The sequence below is a fragment of the Gossypium raimondii genome, chromosome 3, assembly GCF_025698545.1.
Source record: "Gossypium raimondii isolate GPD5lz chromosome 3, ASM2569854v1, whole genome shotgun sequence".
In the NCBI taxonomy this organism is placed as follows: domain Eukaryota; kingdom Viridiplantae; phylum Streptophyta; class Magnoliopsida; order Malvales; family Malvaceae; genus Gossypium; species Gossypium raimondii.
This window is the reverse complement of record NC_068567.1, coordinates 33,370,621-33,381,079: the sequence shown is the minus strand read 5'-3', so window position 1 is coordinate 33,381,079 and position 10,459 is coordinate 33,370,621. Positions and strand designations below refer to the sequence as shown.

Genomic DNA, 10,459 nt, shown 5'->3' with positions numbered 1-10,459 from the left:
GAATGCGTCGATTTTCACTTTCCAATATTTCAAATTAATAAAAGGTTTTTTAGGGCGAAAAAAATAAAAATTGTGCCATCTTTTTATTAAAAAATGCAAAGAAAAAGTTAGTTTTTCGCAAGAATTATTGAGGGACGGGTGTTTAAAACTATAAATTAAAAGGTTGATTAAGTCCTAATTTAATTGATATTGATATTGTTATCAATGTAAAAAGATTTGTGTTCTAGGCATGGAATAAAAAGAATATGAACAAGAGGTAAAAAATACTATTGGACCTGCTTCTGCCACTCCCCAGTTAAAAGGTTTCGTGATCCCAAAAGTGAACAATAGCCAAATCCAACATGTAGATAAAATAGCACAAACAAACTAATGAAAGAACTAGTAAGAGAAAAAAGAAGGTCTATCTAGAAAATACAACATGTAGTTTTCAACATCAAATTTCGAAATACCCTTAAAACCATATTCAGCCATACACGTTCAAGTGTAAAAAATCCCTAGTTGAGCATCAGATTTTTTAGTACACATAGAAAAGAGAGATTGCAGTTGAGCTTAAGAGTAGTATGAGTCAAAAACAGTACTCTACGGTTGATGGCATGGGGGAATTGGCCCAGGGGATTTCAGTTGTAACCATCTGTTCATCATAGCCAAACTCAGCACGTCTCTCATCAATCGTACAACCCCATGGCTTTTCTGATGCGAACACCTTCAGTTCTCCCCTCCCTTTCACTCCAATTATGACCACATTTTTGTCAACATCAAATGCTAATAACTGAATTGCGTCGCCGGAGTTAAGAATGTTTACTAGTCCAATTGGAGTGATTTGAATCTGTTTTTGAGGTAAGATTTTCACTGGTGAAACTATAAGTAGCTCGAATTTGAGTGGCTCAAGTGTGACCTTTATTTTCTGTGACCACTTCATGAGCTTCAGCTTTGTTGACTGATACATATAGATAGCATACATGCTAACACCTTCCACAAAAATCGGGCTCTTTCTATTGCTCTACTCAACATCTTTAGGACTTGCAAAGCAATCCACCAGAACTGCAAACTCAGGGAAGCTTTTGATTTTTCATGAGCGAGGGCACCACCCTCCTCCTTGACAATTGAACATTCCTAAAACTCCTGAAAACTGTTTGCATTACAAACAAGAACATACTTATGAGAATAGAATACTCAATTTTCCTTTTTTGCTGAATTTGTTGTAAAGTAAACTAATGGCTTACTTTGTTGAGGTTCCAAACCTTGAGCGCTGTTTTGCTATCATGTAATGGATCTTCAAATAGACAATCTCTTGTGTTACGCGCATAGTGTTGGCATCTCAGAATAGACCCATCTCGCAATGCCACTTTTCTGAGCAAATCAAAATTGTATTTTCCAACAAAATCGCTTACATAAATTGGTCCGCCAGAGATAACTCGTGATGCAGCATGGAGTTCAGCACATTGGTGGTATTATTGGAACATATCCCAGTCAGGAAGTATGAAGTTGCCCATCCAAAGGCTGTTGTAGGTATAATGCACCATGTGACATCTCTGTAGCCAAAATGCCCTAGTTAGATCCCCGTAGGGATCACTATGCCAAAAATAATCTCCTACAGATTTGAAATTTCTTATATCACCAAAAAGAAGAAAGCTGGTGGATTGCATTGGTTTATAAGTAGAAATATATTTTGAAGACATACCAACACGCCCAAGGGCAATGGTTTTTGTTCCAAGGAAAAAGAAGCCGCTGGCTTGTTGCATGTTTAAAATGGCAGCATTTCCATTGAAGTGTTTCCTCAGAGAAACCGTGTGAGCCTTGTAATAAGCTTTAGTGAGCTCTACATGACCACCATAGTCTTCAGATAGCAACTCAAGCACCTGCAAGCAAGAACAGTGTAAGCTCCAACAGTTCTTTATAAAATGTAACAAAAACGAAAAGAGTTGATGATGAGGAGTTTACTTCAATCACATCAATCTTGACGCCGTCGATCCCGACTGACTTAAGATGAGAGTGAAGGTCCTCATACATTTGGTGGGCCAGCTCCGGTGGAACTAACCCTACCCTATCCCTTACAATGTTGCATACAACAAAATCCTTCATTGTCCTTAGCAAACCGGGTGAGACATGAGTATCAATAATCCTAGACTCGGGCATCCCTAGGACATTGGGTCTAATCCCACCCCAATATCCACATAAAGCATGCCACACATAAACATCTTTTAGGGTGCTAAAATTCTACTTGAGGTCCTTAATAAAGGCACCTATTCCTTTATTAGAAAGTGTTATGGTACTCTCATAATCTTTAAATCTATAACTCTCTTGAAATTTAACAAGCCTATATGGCTTTTCGTCACCAACAGCAGCTCGATCGATGCCTTCTTTTTCAATTGGATCATTGTTGATGCATATGGATTGCCAGCCATCATCAATGATGAGCATTCCAGGGGGACACCTTGCTTCTTGTAGCGCCTTGACCCCATCCCACACCCCTTTAGGATTTACATTACAAACTTACAATAAAAGGCATCCCAAGTGCACCAACCAAATTTGTCCATAATACCTGGTGGCCTTTTCTCATCCATGAGTCTGAATGATCCCAAATGGAGCCTAGCCACCTTCATGGCCTCGTTAACAAGATTATATAGATCATCGCCACCATGCATGTACACACAACTCTTGAAGCTGGATTCGTAGACCTTTGTAGACCCACTTCAACACAAATGTCGACGTTGTCACCAACCCCAGGCTGAAGAGAAGTACTGAAGGAGCCTTCAATGAGTGGAAGCATAATAACATAAGGGCGACCCAGGTCAAACTTGTCCAAAAGCATGAACGGAGTCTCGTACTCCATCTTTTTTCCACTGCTTCCAACCCAGTGGGTACTCCACCAAAGTTTAAACCTAAATTTGGTCATGAATCGTATGCCACTAAGCTTGCCCAGGGGAACTACTTGTCAGCAGCTCGACTCTTCCACGTCAAACGCCACAAAGTTATCGTTTACTGTGTTGCTATTGGTGTTGTCGAGGGAAAATGTTGATCGGGTGGCAACAATGTTATAAGGGACCTGAGTGAGAAAGGGATGAGCATTGGCCAGGAAATTTTCTCCTACGAGTGTGATTGAAGTAGCCACCTGACCATCAAGGAGCCTGATAGCATCTAGAGCTTTTTCGCATATTCTTGATCCTAATGAAATTGTTAGGAAATCTTAGGAAGTAATGGGTGTATTGATATGTATCGAGGCTGAGTCCACTAGTTGCCAATCAGTTAATAACTTATACAAGTAGAGACTTATATAAAAGTGTAAAGTAATTATAGAAGATTTTTGTTGTCATTCGCGGAGAAATTTATAATACCAGTTTATCGATTTGTTATGTTTTTAGTGTTGCTCACAAATTTCATTAGATTTTGGTGAATTTTATTTATGTTTTTTTTCTAAAAATATTCTTTTAAGGTTTCTTTTTCTTTTTAAGTTAAGTTTATTATTATTATTAAGTTATAATACACATAATATATGTGTGCTTAAAGATTTAGTTACATAGTTATTAGTTAATGAAGATGTTTAAAGACTTGAAATTTGATTGAAATTGTATGTGAAGAGTTGAAAGTAGAATATTTGATTGTGGATGATCAACTTGAATTGTAGACAATTTAAAAGAAATATATAACTATAAGAAAACAATAATTCTACTTAAAGCTTGTTATAATTGGATGCACCTAAAGTTGCAAGATTTTAAAATTGTGGATGAGTATAACTTTGTAGTATTTAAGAGAATTTCTTAATTAAAATTATGTGGGGAAAATATTACTAATAAGGACTTGTTAAAAATCGTTTTCAACTTTTCATGCTTCAAATATGCTTTTGTACCAACAATATAGTGAAAAAAGGTTTTGAGAAATATTTTAAATTAATATCATGTTTACTTGTGGTTAGATAAAATAAGGAGACATTAATGAAAAATAATGAAGCTTGAACAACAAGAACTTAATTCCCTAAAATGAAAATAATAAATTTGAAATGCATAATTGTATATAAGGACATGGTAAGTGGCTCCATCATTGTCAAAAGGGGTGGTCATAATAATTCTTCTCATCAGCAGAAGTGAAAAAATGATGAGTGTAACACCCCATACCCGACCCACTCATTAAGTCCGGGCTACAGGGTGCTATAGGCAAGACCCGAATCTCCCATTATGTTGCTTAATTAAAGAAAAAATATTCACTAAGCCTCTTGTTATACTTAATGAAATTTAAACCATAACTCACTTATTTACATGCCAAGGCCACATATGTTTAGATTTCATAATTAAGTAAGTGAAATTTATTCAATTTGGTTATTCTAAAGTTACATATGAAATACTATCAATTTTAAAACTTATTTATTGCACACAAAGTATTTACCAGATAATCTTGATTTTGCTAACTATAAGCTTAAATTTAAAATTTTAATTTCTAATTACAGTTAGACACGAATTAGACAGAGGCTTGAGGTTCCACCTCAAGTTTTCCTCACTGTATACATGCTACAACTGAATGACAAAATTTGTCGACGCTCGACCGATTCTGGTCGGGTCCCTCTTAGCAATCTCACCCTTTAACTTGCCTACAACACATAATAACACAATTGTAAGTTCAGAGAACTTGATGAGTACCTCTTTCACCCAACATGAATCGGTTTCAAATTCATCATTGAAAGTCAGTGTTAGGACAATTCGCTTATCCCTTGGCATAGTGTACACTTTATCTCGATGGTACCATACCAGCTTGTTGGGAAATGTGCCCATATTGTAGTAAACATGTAATTGTTTTCTATGTATTTGAACGATGAATAAATAAATAAAGTTAATTTCACATTTCACTATTATGTCTTTTGTATTTTTGTCTTTTATGTTTTGCATGCATAGCGATATTGTGACAAACAAATATTAGCTTATTGATTGTCTAAGTTCAAATTGATGATAAGTGGCATTGTAAGAACGTTACATTGCGAGAAAGACAATTTAATTCAGTAGATAATCTAAATGAGCCCGTAATCCTGAAAAGAATCAAAGTGCGCATTTGATTCAAATACCTAGAAGGATTATTATGTTGTCTACAATTTCAATTGGGGAGATGGCTAGTCTTGGCTATCGGAGCAGTTGACTCCACGATTAGAGATATAGATGTATTTATTAGCATAATAATACATTGGACTGGACCCAAGTTGAATTAATTTTGAATTCGTTTGCAAATTAATTCACTTGTGACGTTCATGGTGTGATTTACCTAAATCCTGAGTTAGTCACTGACTATACGTATGTAACGTATGTGCTTTGATATAAGTGGAGGCTTATGCTTTAAAGATGATCGAGCCCACAGTCGGTATGTTGGATACATGACTTGTGTATGACAAGAATTTACTAGCAACAATGGAATTAATAGATTGATTAAAGAGTTAACGATATCCTCTCACTGGCATTGTGTAGATTAATAAATATGAAACGTGACCACAGGTTGCTTGTTCTCGAACAAACAATTTATCACATTCATTTGTTAATAGTGATCATATTAATCATTAAGAAGATACAATGGTAACAATGAGATAAAATAGGATTGTATTGAGTGAGCAAATTTAACTCAAAGAATATGAGGGTAACACACACATGAAGAGGTCATTGGACAATACAATTGGATGAATTTCTTTCGTAAAAAGTATACAATAAGTAGTTTTCCATCATGGTACTTCTTGAGGACTGACTCCATGATTAAGTAAATTGCGAATTATTGGAATGATGCTTCTGGACATAACTACAATTACTCGAGCCTAATTGTATATGTCTGATTTGTCCCTCTGTTAGCTCAACAAAAGCTCGATCAAACTGCATTTAAATCAGAAAAAATTTTACGACTTTGGAAATAATTTAATTGAGTCGATTTCTTTGATGTGGAATTAAGTTATTCGATGTAAGAATTGTTCAACTAGAGAATTTGATTAATAAATTTTCTTGAAAAGCTAATTTGCAAAATCTAAATGATTTTTCGGAATATGAATTTTGATCAAGTAAAATTAAATTAATCAAATTAATTACAATTAATATGATATTTTTGAAAATTAATTTTCAAGTCACATAATTGGTCCAATGAGTAATTAAACTTCAAAATTGGACCTGAGATAAAAAAAAATTTGTCCCGTGAACCCAAAACCAAGGCCGAAACCCAAAAACTGATTGAATAGGATCGACGGTCCAACCAGTGGTTGGACGAACCAGTTGGGCCATTACTGGTCTGAACTAAATTGATTCGGGGTGTTGTGAGGGTGTTGCACCTGTTATGGCACCACTAGACACGGCGATGTTTGGTGATGTGATGATGACGATAATCGGTGATCGGCGGGTGGTCCTTCGACGGTTGAGCAATGGAAGAATCACACTCCTACTGAGACTCTATCGGTAATTTGATTTCAGATTAACTATTCCAAAAATAATATTATTTTACTAGATTTAGTATTGAATTTAATTTGATACTTATCTCGATAGTATTTTGTTAATTTAATCTTAAAGTAACCATTTTAATATTAAATTTAATTTATTATTTATCTTGTAGATAAATATTATATTAATTTAATATTAATGTGATTAAGTTTAATCATAATTGAACTCTCTAAACTCTCCTATATAAATAGAGTCATAGGTCATTATTTTTCACACATTTGAATTCAAGAAAAAAGTTGTAGAGAGAAAATTCTCGGAAGAAATTATTTCAGAAGATTTTTAAAGATATTCTTCTTATTTACAACTTAATCTAAAAGTTTAGAGAAATTATAAAATTGCCCCACTGGTAATTTTGTGGAATATTTTCTGATTCGAAGCGAGCCCACACTTGGCAGATGTGAGCTTAAGGATAGCGAAGAAGACTACTCGATCGAAGTGTTCATCCTAGACGAGTAACCTGATGTCATTTTATAGGTTTAGCTCGGACGGGTAACCTTACTTGTATATACAGCCCTGGCCAGGCTATTTAATATGTCAATAAAAGGTTTAGCCCATATGGGTAACCTGACACAAGTGGATATGTTTAGATGTGATTAATACCAGTGTATTTGACTTCTTTTATGGTGTTTCATCGGGAAACATTCATAGTGCAAAAATGTGGAAGTTGAACAATTTGAATTATGTCTATTGATCCTGAGTAGTGAAATAGAGAATTTAAGGACAAATATTGAGTATATTTCCATATGATTGAGTGGTGGTGAAATTGAATATAGATTATATATAATTTATGATTGTAATTGAAATGTTATGTGATCAAGTATGAATAAAACTCACCTTGATGTTGTTCTGTTAAGCCATGTTAGGTGGACTTGATTTTAAATAATGTTTAGTATATCTATTGAATGGTTAAGGTAAGTTAATTGTTTATATCGTATAAGCTTACTAATTATTTTTAATACTTACTCCGTCATATCTACTTTTCACTATATGTTTTGGGCGTTCAGAACGGGGCGATCGAATCTACTAGAAGCTCACAGCATCCGTCTTTCGATTCGATAGACTTTTTATTTTTTGATCTTGGTTATATGTGACATGCACATAGGAGTGTCAAATGGTTGTAATGTTAAGTATATTTGTGGTATAATTGATGTTTGAACACTTATGGCAACTTTTGGATTTGATAAAATGTTTATGTTCAATGTTTTGGTATTTGGGTATGGAAATATGGATGAACATGTTCAATAGGTTATTGCATACATGTTACTTATGGCATGGATTGAATGTATGACATGAAAGGGATTCAATAGTTGGAATGGTTAAAGTAGTTAATATAATCTTGTTGTGTTTTGGTGCCAAATGTGGCATATTGGTTTTAAAAATTGATTGGATGATTAAATGTTAGGTTTTGGCATGGAAATGGTACGTTTTGAATAGGTTTATAATTGTCAAAATGTATTTTGTGGTTACATTTAAGAGTTGGCATGAAGTAGGCATCAAATGGCATACATTTTGTAACACATGACCTGTGTACACGACCGTGTGTCACACATGGACTGGTGACACGGTCCTGTGTCGACTGGTAAGTAAGAGGCATTAGAATCACACGATCCCAGATTGTCACAAGGGCTGGCCACACGCCCGTGTGAGTACTGTAGATTTTATCATCTAGATTTTACATTGCCTCAGTTAGTTACACGGCCTAACCACACAGTAGTGTGGCTTTTGATGAAATTTTTTGTTTTTGATCCACATGGCTTCAGTTTGTTACACGGTCGTGTGACCCTTATTTTGTATAAGTGTCCTTATTGTCGAAACCACTCCTTTTTTGAAAAACAAAAAAGAAATTTAGTTATCGACTTAAAAATGAAAATCAGGAGTCGCCACCGATCCTTTATCGAGGTGTGACCGGTTCACCAAAAAAAATAATTTTAGGTCTGCGAATTTTGAGAAAATAGGTTTAGGAGTCGGTTACGTACGAGGAAGGGTTAGGCTCACCCATTATAGGCTCATACAGTCCGAGTTCGGTTCAGGGGAATACATTTCCCTATAGCTGCACGGAGATGAAAATCTCACGAAGACATAGGTACGGATGTATCCCGAAAGTGATCCACTATCCTGCACGGAGGTGAAAACCTCACGAAGGAGTAGCTTCTCACTCCCACTTAGAGAGGGTAAGACTAAATCGTCTTTATGCAATATGATGCCAATGTATAAAACTCAATTTACAGTAATTATACAAACAAATGCAAAGAGAGGATCGTAATTCTTCAAATAAAATTTTCAATTTTCAACAAAAAATAATCAATTTTACGGCCTGACTCTCTTCATGTCCCCAGTGGAGTCGCCAAGCTATCGAAACCACTCCTTTTTTGAAAAACAAAAAAGAAATTTAGTTGTCAACTTAAAAATGAAAATTGGGAGTCGCCACCGATCCTTTATCGAGGTGTGACCGGTTCACCAAAAAAATAATTTTAGGTCTGCGAATTTTGAGAAAACAGGTTCGGGAGTCGGTTACGCACGAGGAAGGGTTAGAACCCTCGTGATGCCCAAAATTGGTACCGAATTGATTGTTTAATGTCTTAATGTCAAAATTTTGAAAAGATTTTAAAGTACGATCCTTTTAACTTGAATAAATTGAATAATAAAACACTCTTATTTCAAAGAAATAAAATGTCACACCCAGTGAGTTAGGGCGCAACATTTTTTAATCTTCAAAATTAAGTTTATCTTTTAACTTTTAAAACTCATGCATTTGAGAAGGATATTTGATTATTTGGGGATTAGGAAAGAGATCATGTCCCGTGAGTTAGAACACGATCTTTCGTTAATTCCCGAGAGCATATAAAACTTTTGTTTGAAATGATTTGCGTATTTAGATTTGTCGAGAAAATCGAAACCCCGTAAGTTAGGGTACGATTTTTTCGAATATCGAAATACGAAAAAAAAGAGTTTTGATATATTGAATAAAGTAAATATGATGTCGTGAAAAATGCAAAAACAAATTATATTGGATACGCATAACAAAACAATAATAAATACGATGGTGTAAAAATAATACGAGCGATAATAACGAAAATAAAATAAATAAAGAGACAAATTAATAGCATACAAAATAACAATGCATATAAACAAATAAAATTAAAACACCCATTAAAAATAAAATGTTGATGAAATTGTAAATAAAGAAATGAATAAGATTTAAAAAGGTAAAAGATATATATATGTATATGTATATATATATGCATATAAGAATTGTAAGATAAGAAATACGTATAAGTATATATATATTAGCGAAAATAAAAGTATGTATATAGATATATTATAAAAATAATATACGTATGTATATATATATGTATGTATTAAAATTATGAAGTATAAAGAAAATATATGTGGATATATATATATGTATATGAATTGTAAAATATGTGAAAAATATGTATGTAAGTATGTATATATACATAAAAAGATTTGTGTATATAAAATTATGAAATGTATGAAGATATACAAGTATGTATGTATATATAAATAAGTTGTAAAATATATATATACGTGTATATTGATATATATTGTAAAATGTATATATAATCAAATTTGAAATTTGAAAGAGGTTGAATGAGTAGATAATTATAATAATAATAATAATAAAGTAAGTAAGTAATAATAACAAATATAATACTAATAATAGTAATAGTAGTAGTAATAATATAATAAATGAAAGGGATTAAATCGATACTAGAATAAAGTTCAAAATCAAAATTAAAATAAAAAAGGCATAAAAGGGACTAAATTGAGACTTAGACAGAATTTAGGGTGCCAACCTTAACAAAATAAATAATAAAATCAGAATAAAAGGCCCAAATGAACGCGTGCGAGAACGAGGGGGACCAACGGGAAATTATCCCAATCTCTCTAAACTCGTCGTTTTAATAAGGACCAAAATGAATCAAAAGTAAAATTTCATGGCCAAATTAAGAAATTAAAAAAGATAAAAGCTAGCTCTGAATTGAAAC

At 33.6% G+C, this 10,459-nt stretch overlaps 1 pseudogene; it reads right to left on the bottom strand.

Annotated features, from left to right (window-relative positions):
* Positions 1-565: 565 nt before the first annotated feature.
* Positions 566-4,763, bottom strand: LOC105795829 (galactinol--sucrose galactosyltransferase-like; annotated as a pseudogene).
* Positions 4,764-10,459: the final 5,696 nt, after the last annotated feature.